Source organism: Parasteatoda tepidariorum, chromosome 1, assembly GCF_043381705.1.
Source record: "Parasteatoda tepidariorum isolate YZ-2023 chromosome 1, CAS_Ptep_4.0, whole genome shotgun sequence".
NCBI lineage: Eukaryota > Metazoa > Arthropoda > Arachnida > Araneae > Theridiidae > Parasteatoda > Parasteatoda tepidariorum.
In genome coordinates this window covers 102,023,034-102,037,869 of record NC_092204.1, presented here as the reverse complement: position 1 = coordinate 102,037,869, position 14,836 = coordinate 102,023,034, and positions in this window count along the sequence as shown.

Below are 14,836 nucleotides of genomic sequence, written 5' to 3'. Positions count from 1 at the left end.
AATATGAAAAAACGTATTGTTGTAGAAGTGTTTCCATTATTTTGTCCATCTAACCAGATCAGGAAACATTAGTCTGTATCAAGAGCTGTAATGAGATAATATAATTGAAATTACCTTGTAAAAATTTATAATTAATCAAATATTAGCAATTTGTTTTTATCAGTAATAAAGAAAAAAATATGATTTTTATTTAAAAATTTTATCTTCCTAACTCTTTGATTTCTCTCCACTCACTATTAAACGGAGAACATCTGCTTTGTGATTGGTCAGACATAGTTCTATCGAACTTAGTTCTATCTAACTCAGCCTTCCAAGTTAAGTTATTGTGCCGTCACATTTTTGTGGACATCGTGTGGACATTTTTTCGAAAAAAAATCGAGCAGAAACCACTAGTTCGATCGAATTTTGTTTCAGTTGCATAAGGGTCGTACCATAAAATCGATTTCTACCGTAAAATACAGGGTGTTTATAAAGTCCCGGACCCATTTTGATGTTTAATAACTCATAAAATAATAAAGATAGATTAAAATTAATAACATGAATGGTTAGATAGACTCAAAAAGTTTCATGACCCTTGTCAATGAACTTCCACGTGTGCCCCCTTCTTTTTTAGAGGTTTACAACAGATATGGTAGAAGATTATGCTGATTTTCTGAAGTGCATAATGTTCTCCGACGAAACATCCTTTCATGTTTCTGGCATTGTTAATCGCAATAATGTGCGCATATGGGGATCTGAAAACCCCCATGAGACACAAAGGGATTCCCCAAAGGTTAATGTGTGGTGTGGACTAATGCACGATCGAGTCATTGGGCCTTTCTTTCTTACAGAAAAGACGGTCTCATCAGTCGCATACTTAAACATGTTGGAAAACTTCGTATTTCCACAACTAGAAGAGCCTCAGCCACATGTCTTTTTGCAACAAGATGGTGCACCACCTCATTGGGATATCATCGTTCATGGTTCTTTGAAGGATCCAGGAAGATGAATTGGGCAAGGAGGTGCAATTCCTTGGCCACCCAGATCACCTGATATAACTCCGCTGGACTTTTTTATTTGAAGATTTATAAAGGACAATGTTTACAGGAGGATCGTGTCGAACACTGATGACCTAAACGCCAGAATTACAACAGCAATAGCCTCTATGGATGTCGACATGCTTGCCGCTACCTGGAGTGAAATTGACTATCGACTTGATATTCTTCGTGCGACAAAGGGGGTACATGTGGAAGTTCATTGACAAGGGCCATGAAACTTTTTGAGTCTATCTAACCATTTATGTTATTAATTTTACTCTATCTTTATTATTTTATNTGATTTCTCTCCACTCACTATTAAACGGAGAACACCTGCTTTGTGATTGGTCAGACATAGTTCTATCGAACTTAGTTCTATCTAACTTAGCCTTCCAAGTCAAGTTATTGTGCCGTCACATTTTTGTGGACATCGTGCGGACACTTTTTCGAAAAAAAATCGAGCAGAACCACTAGTTCGATCGAATTTTGTTTCAGTTGCATAAGGGTCATTCCATAAAATATTACACTGTAATTTTTACAAATATATCTATTTAATTAGAGTGATTCTGTGATTTAACGGCAATTATTACTGAAAGAACTACTGTATATAAAATTTTTTGTTCCGTAACATGTTACAGTATAAATGTATCTAACGGTAAAAAGTACTGGCACTTTAAGTGCCGGTACTTTTTACCGGAATCTGATCCAGAATTTTTTACAGTGTACAAAGTTATATCCTCTTTTTGAATTGATTCCTTTCACATCCCTTGATGTGTGTCTATGCTGGGCAAACGAAAGCTGATGTGCAGCGAAGGAAGAAGATCACATTTAAATTACATGAACAATAATACATGACATAATACAATTACATGAACTAAACAATAAATATCTTGATTAAATCTGGTAGTTTCCAGGCCGAACCGTTTAGATCAAAAAAGGTCTTCGAATCTTAGCTACCCGGTACTACCCCACTTTCCCCTGCTTTTTGCGCAAAAAAATTTTTAAAAAAAAGGTTGCCGTTTGTTAAGAGTAGTATTAAGTAATCATTTTATTTAAACTTTATTCTCTTATTTTTATTTATATTAAATATCCAAAAACTATTTTTTTTCTTTTAATTTTAAATTGATTCAGCTGGAAGTTTAAAGGTCTAAAATGGGTCCCCTTTCTTTTTAAATCTTTTTAAAGAATTCATCGAAAATATTTTCAGTAATTTATGCTAAATCCTGTCACCAAATATAATTAATTCAAACTTTCGACTTTGAGTTTAATTTAAACTTTTCATAAAGTTAACAGGTGGACTTTTTCCAGAAAAAAAAATCATTTATAAAAAAATGAGTGATCCTATGACTTTTCGGGAGTGATATATTGTACACAATTAAACAACGAATATCTTGATTAAATCTGGCAGTTTCCAGGCCGAACCGTTTAGTTCAAAAAAGGCATTCGAATCTTAACTACCCCCACTCTTCCCTGCTTTTTTCTAAAAAAAATTATTTTTTTTAGGAAAAAAGGGGTTTTCGTTTGTTACGAGTATCATCAAGTAATCATTTTATTTAAACTTCATTATCTTATTTTTATTTGTAAATATCTTTACACTATTAATTTTATTTTTGATTTTATATTGGTTTAATTAGAAGTATAAATGACTAAAATTAGCCCTCTTTCCTTTTAAATATTTTTAAAGAATGTATCGAAAATATTTTCAACAATTTATGTTAAATCCTGAATTATAAATTTTCCCTCGAATTTTGACTGTTAATCGTAATTTAATCTTAATTGTTTTCAGAGCTTAAAATTCCAACATTCCGTAACGACAATCATAGTACATACCCAGATTTAGAATTATTTCAATCAACAAAAAAAACAAAACAAATTCCAGTAAGTTATTAGTCACAAATCAACACATACAGATTTCGGAGTGAAAGATATAAATGGGATATGATTAGATAGATGAATTTAGAGGAGGATATTAAAGGTGAGTTTGATAGAAAATCTTTATAAACAGAGTGTTACGGAACTGTCTCTTCCGCAATACCCGCCCTATTTTTAGAATCTTTGTAGAACATGAAGTATACACATCAAGAGTCACAAATTTATATTCATAAGAAGAAAAAACGAAATCGTTGTCTAAATATTTTGAATCACTAATAAACTGATAAAAATATCAAAACCACTTTGGTGTCTCCTTAATTTAGACGTTGCTTCGATTAACCTTTGACGCAGATGGGATACCGGTGATCCTTTTATATATACATATTTTTTTGACGCTCTAATAGCAAGCAAAAATATTTTTCGATAATTTTTTTTGTTATAAAAACAGTTGAATAGTTTCTAAAAAATATCAGAACCGCTTTGGTGTCTCCTTAAATTAGAAGTTGCTTCGATTGACCTTTGACTCAAATGGGATACCGGTGACCCTTTAATAAATACATATTTTTTTGAGGCTCTAATTGCAAGCAAAAATAGTTTGTGGTATTATTTTATTATAAAAACAGTTTAATAGTTTCTAAAGAATATCAGAACCACTTTGGTGTCTCCTCAAATTAGAAGCTGCTTCGATTAACCCTTGTGCATATTAAACATAATTTAAAACGAAATTTGCTTATTTCTGATATTCAAAGAATAGGTTTGATTGTAAAGGGATTTTATAAATTTTTTTTAAAAAAAACTGGCTCATATCAATTTTTTTTTCTGTTACAACAATCTAAGGTTGTTAGAAATTCTCCATACTTAAAAAGAATAGAACTTTATTCTTCCAAAAAGAAAAAAAAGAAGAAATAAAAGGGAATAAAATGACCCACAGCACTCTTAACTTTTACGCATATGTATTTTATGATAACAATAAAGAATGCATACATTTATGCTAAAATATAAGTCTCGTTTAGAAATTTAGAAGAAAAAGATAAAGTTGGATGAATTCATAGAATTGTTCAGAATTTTAGATTGAGCTTTTTTTTTTTCAAAAAAGAAAAAATAAGTAAATCACTTATACCATACAACACACTATCAGAAGAAAACCGTATGAAACTGGTTCTTTTGCTTCACACAAAATAAGAAAATTATGCTTCATTTTTTTTTCCTCCATTAATGATAATTCCTCGCTTAATCGGTTTTTGACCTTTTGTTAAAATGAAAAATCTAATCACAGTAATTTACTCCAATTTTGAAATCTATGTGTGTGTAATTTCGTATTATTATCAAAAACAAAAAATAAATATAATGACAAAATAAATAGTTAAAAGCTAGATATGGCAAAGAAAAGACTTGCATAAATCTGACCTAAAGTTTCGTCCTAACCTTATTCCCTTCATTCATTTCGTTTATTAAGTTTTTTGAAAGGAGTTTTATTAACGCTTTTTCTTTGAAGTAATTTAAAGTAAGATTCTCAGGGTAAAACTTTTGTTTGAAACGCTTTTTTTTTCTTGTATAAGTATGAATTTGAATACCCTTCGTTGCATTTTTTTTTCTAAAAACTGTAGTTATTAACATATTGCAGTCATAAAAAAGAATTACGTTGAGAGAATCATATCGTGCAAAAGTAAAAAAGCAAAAATAACAGATACATAAAAAAGAGGCCAATCAAATGTTACAAAATCCTATTTTTTTGGCAATTTAAAACTCCCCCTACCTCTTTGTCAGCAAAAATAAGCAAATTACAAACCCCTTCTTATGCTTACGTAAGAAAGCTGGAACACCTCCCCCTCCCGATTTTCGCTTAAATTTTGACTTTTACTACAGCAATCTTAGATTAGAATGAAATTCAAATAAAAAATTTAACTAACCATAAAATAAAAGGTACGTTTTAATTCAGTTTAAAATTTTTCCGATAGAATATTTTTCAAGAATCTTTTGTATTCAAAATTGTTGACCTCTGTAATTCTTCGAGAAAAAAATCCAATTTTTTCTTTTATAAAATTCAATTTTTATTTCAAATTTACATTGTTTATTTTCCTTTTGAACTGAATTTGAAAATACGGGGTTCTTAATAAGTAAGCATTGAAGTAATTTTACTTTAAATAAATATTATACGATTTTGTAAAATTTTGGGCAAATTCAGAATATATTCTAAAACTTTTGAACAAAATAAGATAAATAAAAGTTAATTTCAAATTTCTTTAGAAAAAAAAATGTATAGGGTGAGTCAAATACACTTCAATATGTATTTGACTCACCAAAATACATATTAAAGTGTACAATATGTATTTGGTGATATTACCAAATGCATATTGACTTCAATAAGTTTTTAAAACCATTTCATTTTCCCACTATTATCAAGAAAATGAATATAATAACCAAATTCCGTTTTTAAAGATAAACTTAAACAAAATGTTCTGAAATTTTTTTTAACAAATTTAGCTAAAAGAAAGTAGATTTTAAAAACGCAACTTTGTAGCATTTCTATGAATTTTCAAAATATTTATTTTTTCAGATATTATCATGCAAACTTATAACAAGATATTCTGAAACATTTAAGTAAAAAAATATTTTTCGAACAAATTAAATAAAATGAAATTTCAAACAAAACAATTTTAAACAAAACAAAAAAGGGAATTTTCAATTTCTATAGCCTTTGTAGCTTAATTTATAGAAACTTTAAATTATTAAAATATTTCTGTCATTAAATGTTTTTTGCATAAATAGGTGCAAAAAGGGTTAAAATACCAAAAATTCAAAATAAATTAACTTTATTTTGAGTAACTAACCCGACATTTTAAATTTGACAAATTCTGAATATATCCTATTAGCGATTGTTTAACGATCTTCTGAGTGATTCGATATTTTTTGGACAAATTCTGCCTTTATTCATATTTCGAACCACTGCAAATAATTAAAGGTGAATTTAAAAAATTCTTCATTAAAATACATATATTAATTTTTATAAACACGACAATTTTCGGTTTTCAAATAAAAACTTAAAACAGAATAATCATAAAAACTTGAACCAAAGGAAAGATAGTAAATTTTAAAAATACGTGTATCGATACTTGTATCGATTTTTTTTATAAATTTTTAAAAACAATTCAAAATCTTTTTCTCGAAATTAAATTTATTTCAAAGCATTCTTAAACATTTCAATAGAATAATTCTTTTTGGACAAATTGAATAAGAAGCCGTCTACAAATCTGGTAATGCTTGATAGGCAGGGAGATGTTTTTTTTTTTTTTTTTAAATAGTTACTTTTTGTGACTGAGGGAGGAAAGGGGATTCTATTTTGAATATTTATTAATTATTAAATAGCTCTCATCAAAATGTAGATTGATTTAAAATATTTTTAACTATAAAAAAAGAGAGATTCTTACTAAAATACTTCATAAAAGAATTTACAACGCGTTTGAATTTTTCGCAAAACAATTCTCGCCAAATAGCGAAAATTTCGAATGACGTCATGAGCAACTGTCCATTCATAGGAATAAGAAAGGGCGTAGTTTTCGATGAAGGTCGCCGGCAAAATAACCACGTGTGTTGTGTTTATAATCAAGCCAGTGAAAACTTAGGAAAGAGAATTCGTGTTGACCCTATTAACGGCAATAAGTCATACGATGACAAGATTGTCACGTTTCCCGCGATGACATTATCAGAATTGCGTTATGTCACCCATCTGCAGTTGTCTTCTGAGAAAATCAGCAAGATTATCTCTTTACTATCTCACTATTTTTTCAAAAAAAAAAACTTTTTTTAATTTGTTTTTTTAAATATTCTGAAGAAATCAAACAAATGTAGTCGTCATAATCTTATAATCAGATAACAGATTTTGTTTTTTTATTTGGAGTTCGTGTAAACATTTTTTTATTTTTATTATCATTTGTTTAATTGCCTCATTTAACTTAAGATGAACGTGGCTTCCTTGCCTAACTTCCAGAACAGATGAGAATCGAAAGAAAAAAAATATTGTAGCTGTACGAATTCTGAGAACAGTCAAAGTTTAACGAGAAACATTTTTTTTTTAAAATCTCGATAAGAATTTCACATAATAGATTAATTCTGATTAAAATCTTTAAAAAATGAATACTTATGCGACACGTGTAAGGGATAGTTGAAAGTTCAGAGCTTAAAAATTCATGAAAAAACGCTTTCTTATATTTTAATTGCAATTGATGTTGACTTTGTAAATATTGAAATAAGTTGTTTTACAAATTCTGATAAAAACTTCACATAATAGATTTATTTTGACGAAAATCTTTTAAAAAATGCACACGTGTACAAGAAAGTTAGAATTTAAGTATTAAAAAAAATACATAAAAACACTTTCTTGTATTCTCACTTTAAGTTAACTTCGCAAATATTGAAATTAGTTATTTTGCCAACTCTGATGAGAACTTCACATAATAAATAGATTTATAGTGACAAAAATCTCTTAAAAATACTTCTAACTTATGCACGCGTGTACATGAGAATTTAATGTTCAGTATTAAAAAATACATAAAAACTTCTTATTTTTTATTTGCAATTAAAATTAATCTCACAAATACTGAAATGAATTGTTTTGCAAACCCTGATAAGAATTTCACATAATAGATAAATTTTGAAGTAAATCTAGTAAAAATAAGCTAAATTGGAAAAATCTTGTAAAAATGATAATTTGGTAAAAGTTTAAAATTTCATAACTTTATAATTTTATATTAAATAATGAGAGCCACTACTCAAGCTTTAAATCATTTGGTTCAAAAAAAGAAAAAAATATTTAAAATGTCATTGATAAATCATATTTTTTGTACAGAATTGCGCCCATATTTCATCAGAATTTTGTATTTTTATATGAGCTCTATAACAAAACAATTGTTGATAAACTATAATTGTTTTGTTTTCATTCATAAATGTTAACCTAACTTAATGTTATATTTACCATTACTAAACTGAAAAATTATTTTTTCCACAAAACATTTTTAAACACCGTATTGTTTTCAAATTCACAGTGAGCAAATTAAAAAACAGACAACCATGATCGCATCCTCACTTTCTTAGGACTCAATCTTAAAGGTTAGAGGAGATGACCTCATTTATGCTAATTAATTTGTGCAGACGATATTTTAAGTTACGGAATCAGACACAAAAACGTACCTTCTCTGAATACACTTACCATTTTTTCGACGGATTCGGATTTCTGACCTCCAAAATAGCCGCAATCTGGGAAATACGGTAAAAAGTTGGACCCCTTAATGTTAGTTTTATTTTTTGCGTATTTCTTCATACATCATGATAACTTTTCAAGCGAATTGAAAAATTTTGCACACAATTATAAAATTCATTTATCCGAAGACAATTCTATGCAAAATATAAATTTTAATAAATATCAAGGATTTTTTATTATTTTATTTAAAAAGGATCTGAAAAAATTTTTAATTGTAAGGTATACAGATTTTTACATCGTTTTAAAGAATGTAATTTAACATTTTAAAACACAAAATTTGAGGGAAATCGGTCTATTAATTCCTGAGAAATCGAATTTTAGAAATGAGGCTTCTTTAAAAAGTTTCGCGCTGTACGGCAAGTATGGCGAATTTGATCAAATCTTCCTGAAAACTTAACATTACCTCTCCATAATTCAATAAACATTTTTTTCTTTCTTTTTGGAAACAATTTTTTAAATTAACTTGTTTATATTTATTTATATGGAACTTTGGTGAAGTGAATATGATTATTATTATTTTTTAAAAGAAAAAGTACCGCAAAACTGTCATTTTTTAGTTTTTTTAAAAGCACTTATTAAAAAAATTAAAAAAATATATATTGGGTATGTCTAGGACAGCGGTTCCCAATTTTTTTCTGCTATGGAACCCTAAACGATTGAACTTCTCTGGTGGAACCTTGACTTTTTAAAAACATCCATTAGCAGGTGTAAATATGCAAACGAAATTAAAAAAACTTTTAATGTGAATAAAAAAATTTCATTGTTTAATCAATAAATCTGAAAAATAGGTTTTAGGTTAGGTAGTTGAATTTACAAGAGGCCTAAGTCTTTTGCTGTTTTAGTTTAGTAGTTTTTGCCGTTTAAGTTGAAACTGAATAAAATAAGCTGAATTATAATTTTTGAGAAACGACTGTTATAAATCGTGAGAAAGGTTATCAGAGAAAAATAATTCTTTATTCTTGAATTTGTATATTTTATTTTGAATTTCAAAGTTCGAAGAGAAATACTGATGTAGTAATTTTTTAATGGATATCGTTTAGCAATTTATTCAGTGTATTGTTATCGGAAAAAAATATATTTTTAAAAATTTCCTATTTAAAGTTTATCTTATCTATACATAAATGATTTCATGGAAATAATCTTAATATATTAAATAAATAATGGATTATTGGTTGGATACAAATCTATTACAGGTTTCAAAAAATCATTACTGGTTAAAAGTAGTTCTAACTTATGTAGGTTCCTAGAGTTTCGCGGAACATCATTTTGTAACCTCTGGTCTAAGATAGATGGCCATTTTTTTTTCATCCAAATCTAAACAAAAGCACTAAGATTAGAGATACGAGAATTATTTATGCATATTTTAAATTATTATACATATACCCAACTTATTTTGAGCAAAAAAGAATGGAATATTGAGTACAAAATATGAAGAAGAAGAAGAAAAAAGTTTGAAATTAAACTAATAAGTGGCCATCTCTCCTTAATATCGAGGTGAGATGGCCATCTAATACAATAAAGGAAAAGTTAAAATATTAAAAAAAGTAACACAATTAATACCGATACAACTTACAATAAGCTGTGTTCTATCTTGGAAATGAAGTAAAAAGGAAATCAAATCTAACATACAGATTTAGTCTATCACTTTCGAAAAAACTTTAACTACATTTTTGGCAAAGGTTTTCTAAGTTTGTAGATGTTTCATGTAGATGTAAATGTATAGAATCGGGTATTATATCGGGTTCCATCGAGTAGGTTATAGGGTTCTGTCGGATAATATGTTAGATCTGTAGAATCGGAATGTAATAGGCAGGGCTCGTACCAGGGACCGCGGAGTCACTGAAGAGGTAAGATATTACTTGATTAAAAACTTCATTCACTTCAAAAATATACAGTCCCGCAGTGGACTGATCGCTAAGACACGGATCCCAGCAGATCATCACTGGCTGCGGTCAGTGTGCTGGTGGGTGACCACTTGGATTAGTCTCCGTAGGGACCGAGGGTGTGCAGTATCGGTCCTCGTTAAACTGTTCGACCGTAAAGTACCAGCAGATCCTAGAAGTATGAAGGCCTCAGCACGGATCAATTTAGTAGTCCGATGTGACGAAGTTAACTGCGCAGTTGATGAAAAATAAGAAAGATGTCATTACGTTCGGGGTACTAAGCTGCGCAGTGGTTGAAAATACGACATATGTCATTACGTTTGAACTACTAAAGGATATTTATGGTAACCCGTGCAGAGGCCTACTCTTTTCTAGGAGGTGTTGAAAGTACTCGACTTCACGAGCAGGTCGTCGGGCTACCGAAGTGGGGGTGCCATCCCCTCTGCAGAGGATCGAAATTGTGATGGCATGTCATCGGATCATCCTCATGGATGTTTCCCAGACCGTTGCCAATAGCCCATTGTGCAGCTCTAGTGCGACGTAAATGAACTACAGCTACAACAGCAGCAATCAAAAATATAGAAATTGTAAATAACAGACATGTTTCATGCGCTCAAAAATAAACGCCCATTTTTTTTTCTTTTTTAAGTTTTATATTGGAAATACATATCGATCTATTCCCTCCGTGATATATTTTAGAAACATAAAGCTTTAAATTTCAATTTATAATCAAGGATGGGTGATTCTTTAAAAAAAAACTAAATTCGAGCTAACGTAAGAAAATTCCCGCTTGATTTAAACATCAATGAACAATCACTCTTTTCGCAATAGCACTTTTCATATTTTTGCAAGATAAAATAACCGGCGTGAATGGGTACATGATATTTTTACCAATTTAGCGTATTTAACTTAACCTAATTGCATTGAAATATAACTATTTAAAAAAATTTCTGTGTTACTCATGAATGTTTTAAAATAGCATTCAATAACACTATTGGACACATTTAATGACAGATGTCTACATAAAAGTTAGACGAGTGGTCAGGTTACAAAGGTTATGCTCTCTTTTATTATATGGAATATATTGGGTTATTGGCAATAAAGATCGACTCATAGGGACTTGACAGGTTTCACTGTGCAATATTGGAGTCCAGCAGGTATGGATGCATGCCGTCTTACCAAAAGTACAAACAATACTTATAAGATCTATAGATAAAGCATGAATTGTTTTTGTATTACGTGCAACATTTGTGTTTGCTTAGGTGAAACCCCGAAGGAGACTAGGAATAAATTTAGACTTCTAGTCTCCTCAAAAACTATCTGAAACTTGATTAGACCTTATCTGAAACCACGGAAAAGACTAGAAATAAATATATATATATATATATATCTTAAAAATTCTCCGTATTTTAATAAAGATATATTTATTGCTGCTAGTCTTTAGGTTGCCCATTTTGGGTTTACACGTAGCACCCATAAAGAACAAGAAGGAGATAATTGTCCTTCTCATCATTCGAGACATAACTGCCTTTAAAAAGCCCTTGGAAGATGATGCCTTCAAAGTCATATTTTAGTTTAGGAAAAAATAAATCACTNATATATATATATATATATACTGAAACTCAAGTTTAAATTAAAACAGAAAATGCCATTTTTGTTTTGAAATATGCTCCTTAGAAGAGCTCCTAAAAGCAATAAAATATTTAAAAGAAATGGTTAATTAGCGTTTTAGTAAGCCGGGATAGTCTGGTTGGCAGGGCGCTGAACAGACGTTCGTGAGAATGTAAATCCAGCTGGCAGTAGACTTGCAGTGAAGTAATTAGCAACGGATGGACGTTAAATCTGTCAGGTCACAAAGTCTTCCATGATCCCATTACACATTATACCTCTGGTGGTACTGAATAGGAGATTGAACGTTCACAGGTTCAGGTCAAAATTACGATCTGTGGAGGAATGAATGGATCCACTCTATAAACGGGTATGACGTATGTGTGTTGCAGAAGTCGAATTCTTGGCCATAGATGGCGCCACTGGAAAACAAGAACCATCGCACCCCTTGCCTTAAGGTCTACGACAACAACGTTTTAGTTATTTTTAATAATTAAATAAATAAAAAATTAATTTTTGGTGTTATTTGCATTTTGTAGGATATTTTTATAGTGTAATTCTTCAAACTTTTGTCCAGAAACGAAATCTCTTAGACTTCAATAATTCGATATTTGTTATCCAAAAGGTTAATTGAATCGAATTTCTTATCTTTCTGATTGTTTTTTCATAGATTCCTTCCAATGAAGATAAATTATATTTTTTCATAGAAAGTCGCATTACTAAGATTTACAAACCACAAAAAAATCTTATTTAAAACAGGTTTTGGCTCCGGTCGGAGAGAGAATGGGAATATTGGGCGATGGAAGCTCCCCTTTTGGCCTTAGACTTTATGAAGAGGGGAGTTCTTTCTACAGACAAACAATAGGTATCACTGCATTTCTCACTTGAACACCTTAGTGAGCTTGACCCTCAGTTTGAGAACGCCGAATTTTTTTTTTCTTTTTGAAATTTATTTAGTATTTAAAAGAATCAGTGTGAAATTCTCAACAGAATAAAATTAGGTATGGGCTACTATTTAAAATCATTATCTTACATTGTTGTCAAACTGCTATTTTAAACTTAGTTTTTCAAAGTTCTTCCGCCAAGTCACTGTTTAAGTGCCTTACACTGGAAGCAAAGCTATAATTTTAAACTTGACGCCATCTTGTCGTAAAGAATTATCTGAGCTTCAGAGCGGACTTATTAAACTTTTTTTTAAAATGGCCAATTTCGCGATAAATTTCCGCCAAGAATAAAATTATCAAAATCAATACCTTATTAATCAGTTTTTGCAAATTTTATAAACCCACATAAGGCAGCATTTTATTTTATAACCGTCGTAGAGCAGCCGACTCAATTTTATGAGTTTACGACTACTACATACCTGACAACTTTTACGCATTTGGCGTAAAATTTTATTTTTATATTTAAAATGGTAGTAAAATATATGCTTTCTATTTATTCCTTGCATTTATAAACTAAATTTATAATTTTTTTTAATCACCACTATTTTTAAAAAAAATAAGTATATATAATAATATGGAATACTATGGGGATAGTCCGCAGAAGCCACCTCAAAACACAACGAATGTTTCTGCCTAAAATTGTAAATTACATTCCATATTATTACCACTGGGGAAAATCAGTCTCGGAAAGCTTAAAAGTTGGCAGGTATGCTACTAATATTCAACTCCGTAAACTTATAATTTTGAACCCAATCCAGAAAGCAAGGCAACTCCTGGATCGAGTATTGGGAGAAATTTGCCTTCGTGAAGGACTTTTGATGGAGCTAACCCGTATTTGCGTTACATGGAGAGGAAGATCACGAGAAACTCCCACGGTTAGCCTGACAGCAAGGGGACTCTAACCCATGATCCGTCTACCACTGAGGATATATTTTACGTCAGCACTGAGGTCGGTGCAAGCGGGATGTGGAGATAAGGCAGCATTGGAGTAAATTTTTAAGTATTAAAAAATTAGACCACGAACGCTTTTTATTTTCTTAAAGTGACTTTTCTGCATATTGATGCTTTCTGCCATTTTCAGAATAATCATAGAGGGCGCTGGACAAAGATACTTGACCTACCAGACACGAATAGCTGTTGCAAACTCCCAGCAGTTATGAAAGTAGCACATTATTCGCAAACAAGCATCATTTCATGTGATGATAGAGCTTTCGAAAAACAGCCTTAAATAATTTTGATACAATTCCTTGCTCAATAGTTGGTAGCTGTATAAAATAAAATGAGCAATAAACTTGAGAATTATCTTTTCGAGATCTAAAATACCAACCCAACCGATATCATAGTTTTGTCACCAAATTTTTCAAGTATCTTATCAATCTTTCACAAAACGGAATTTAAATGTCGGCGTTATCTTAAGCTTCGATTGGTCGAAAGTCGAGATGTAAATTTTTAACTCCTGTCACTGCGAATTCCTAAAACGCAGACACTATTAATTATGAAATCGAAGGAAATCTTTATCGATTTGGTGCATTTCGATGACAGATTAGTTTGATATATTTTATTACTTACTTTTCTATGGCATTTATTTTTTAAATAAAATCATGATAACTTACAAAAATAATCAACTAAAGGCAAGTAAAACACTCAACAAAAATTTTTGTTACGTTCATTATTTTTCCAAATAAAGATAAGTAATGAAATCTCGAAGATCAAGGAGAAGAAAACAAATTATCTCCTAAATGATGGGGGGGGGGATCTAAATTATTGCAGCTCACATTTTTCGGTTTCTTAGTAATGTTTTCGATCCTTCAATTACAACAAAAGCGGAGGCTAGTAGACTTCTACACCGTTTTATAAAGTTGCAACCGGTGAAACAATTAAAAAGAAGCAATAACAACAAACGCAATGTAAGAAAGTCTACTTTTATACTTGTTATAAAAATCGGCTCATAGCGCATCATAAGCACAACGAAATTAATAACTTATCTTACAATGAAAAAGAGTGCCTATTTTTAAGCCGGTTATAAAATTCATTAATCGAGCGTCACAAGCAACGACATGAATAATTTTTTAACCATTTAATATCATTTAAAGAAAAAAGATAGTGGGCTTTCACGCAGGTTATAAAAATAGCTAATCACGCACCACAAGCAACGAGATGAATAATTTTTCAACCCCTTAATTCAGCGATTCTCAACCTGTGGGGCGCGCCCCTCTAGGGGGGCGCTAGCACACTTGAGGGGTGGCGCGAGAGTAC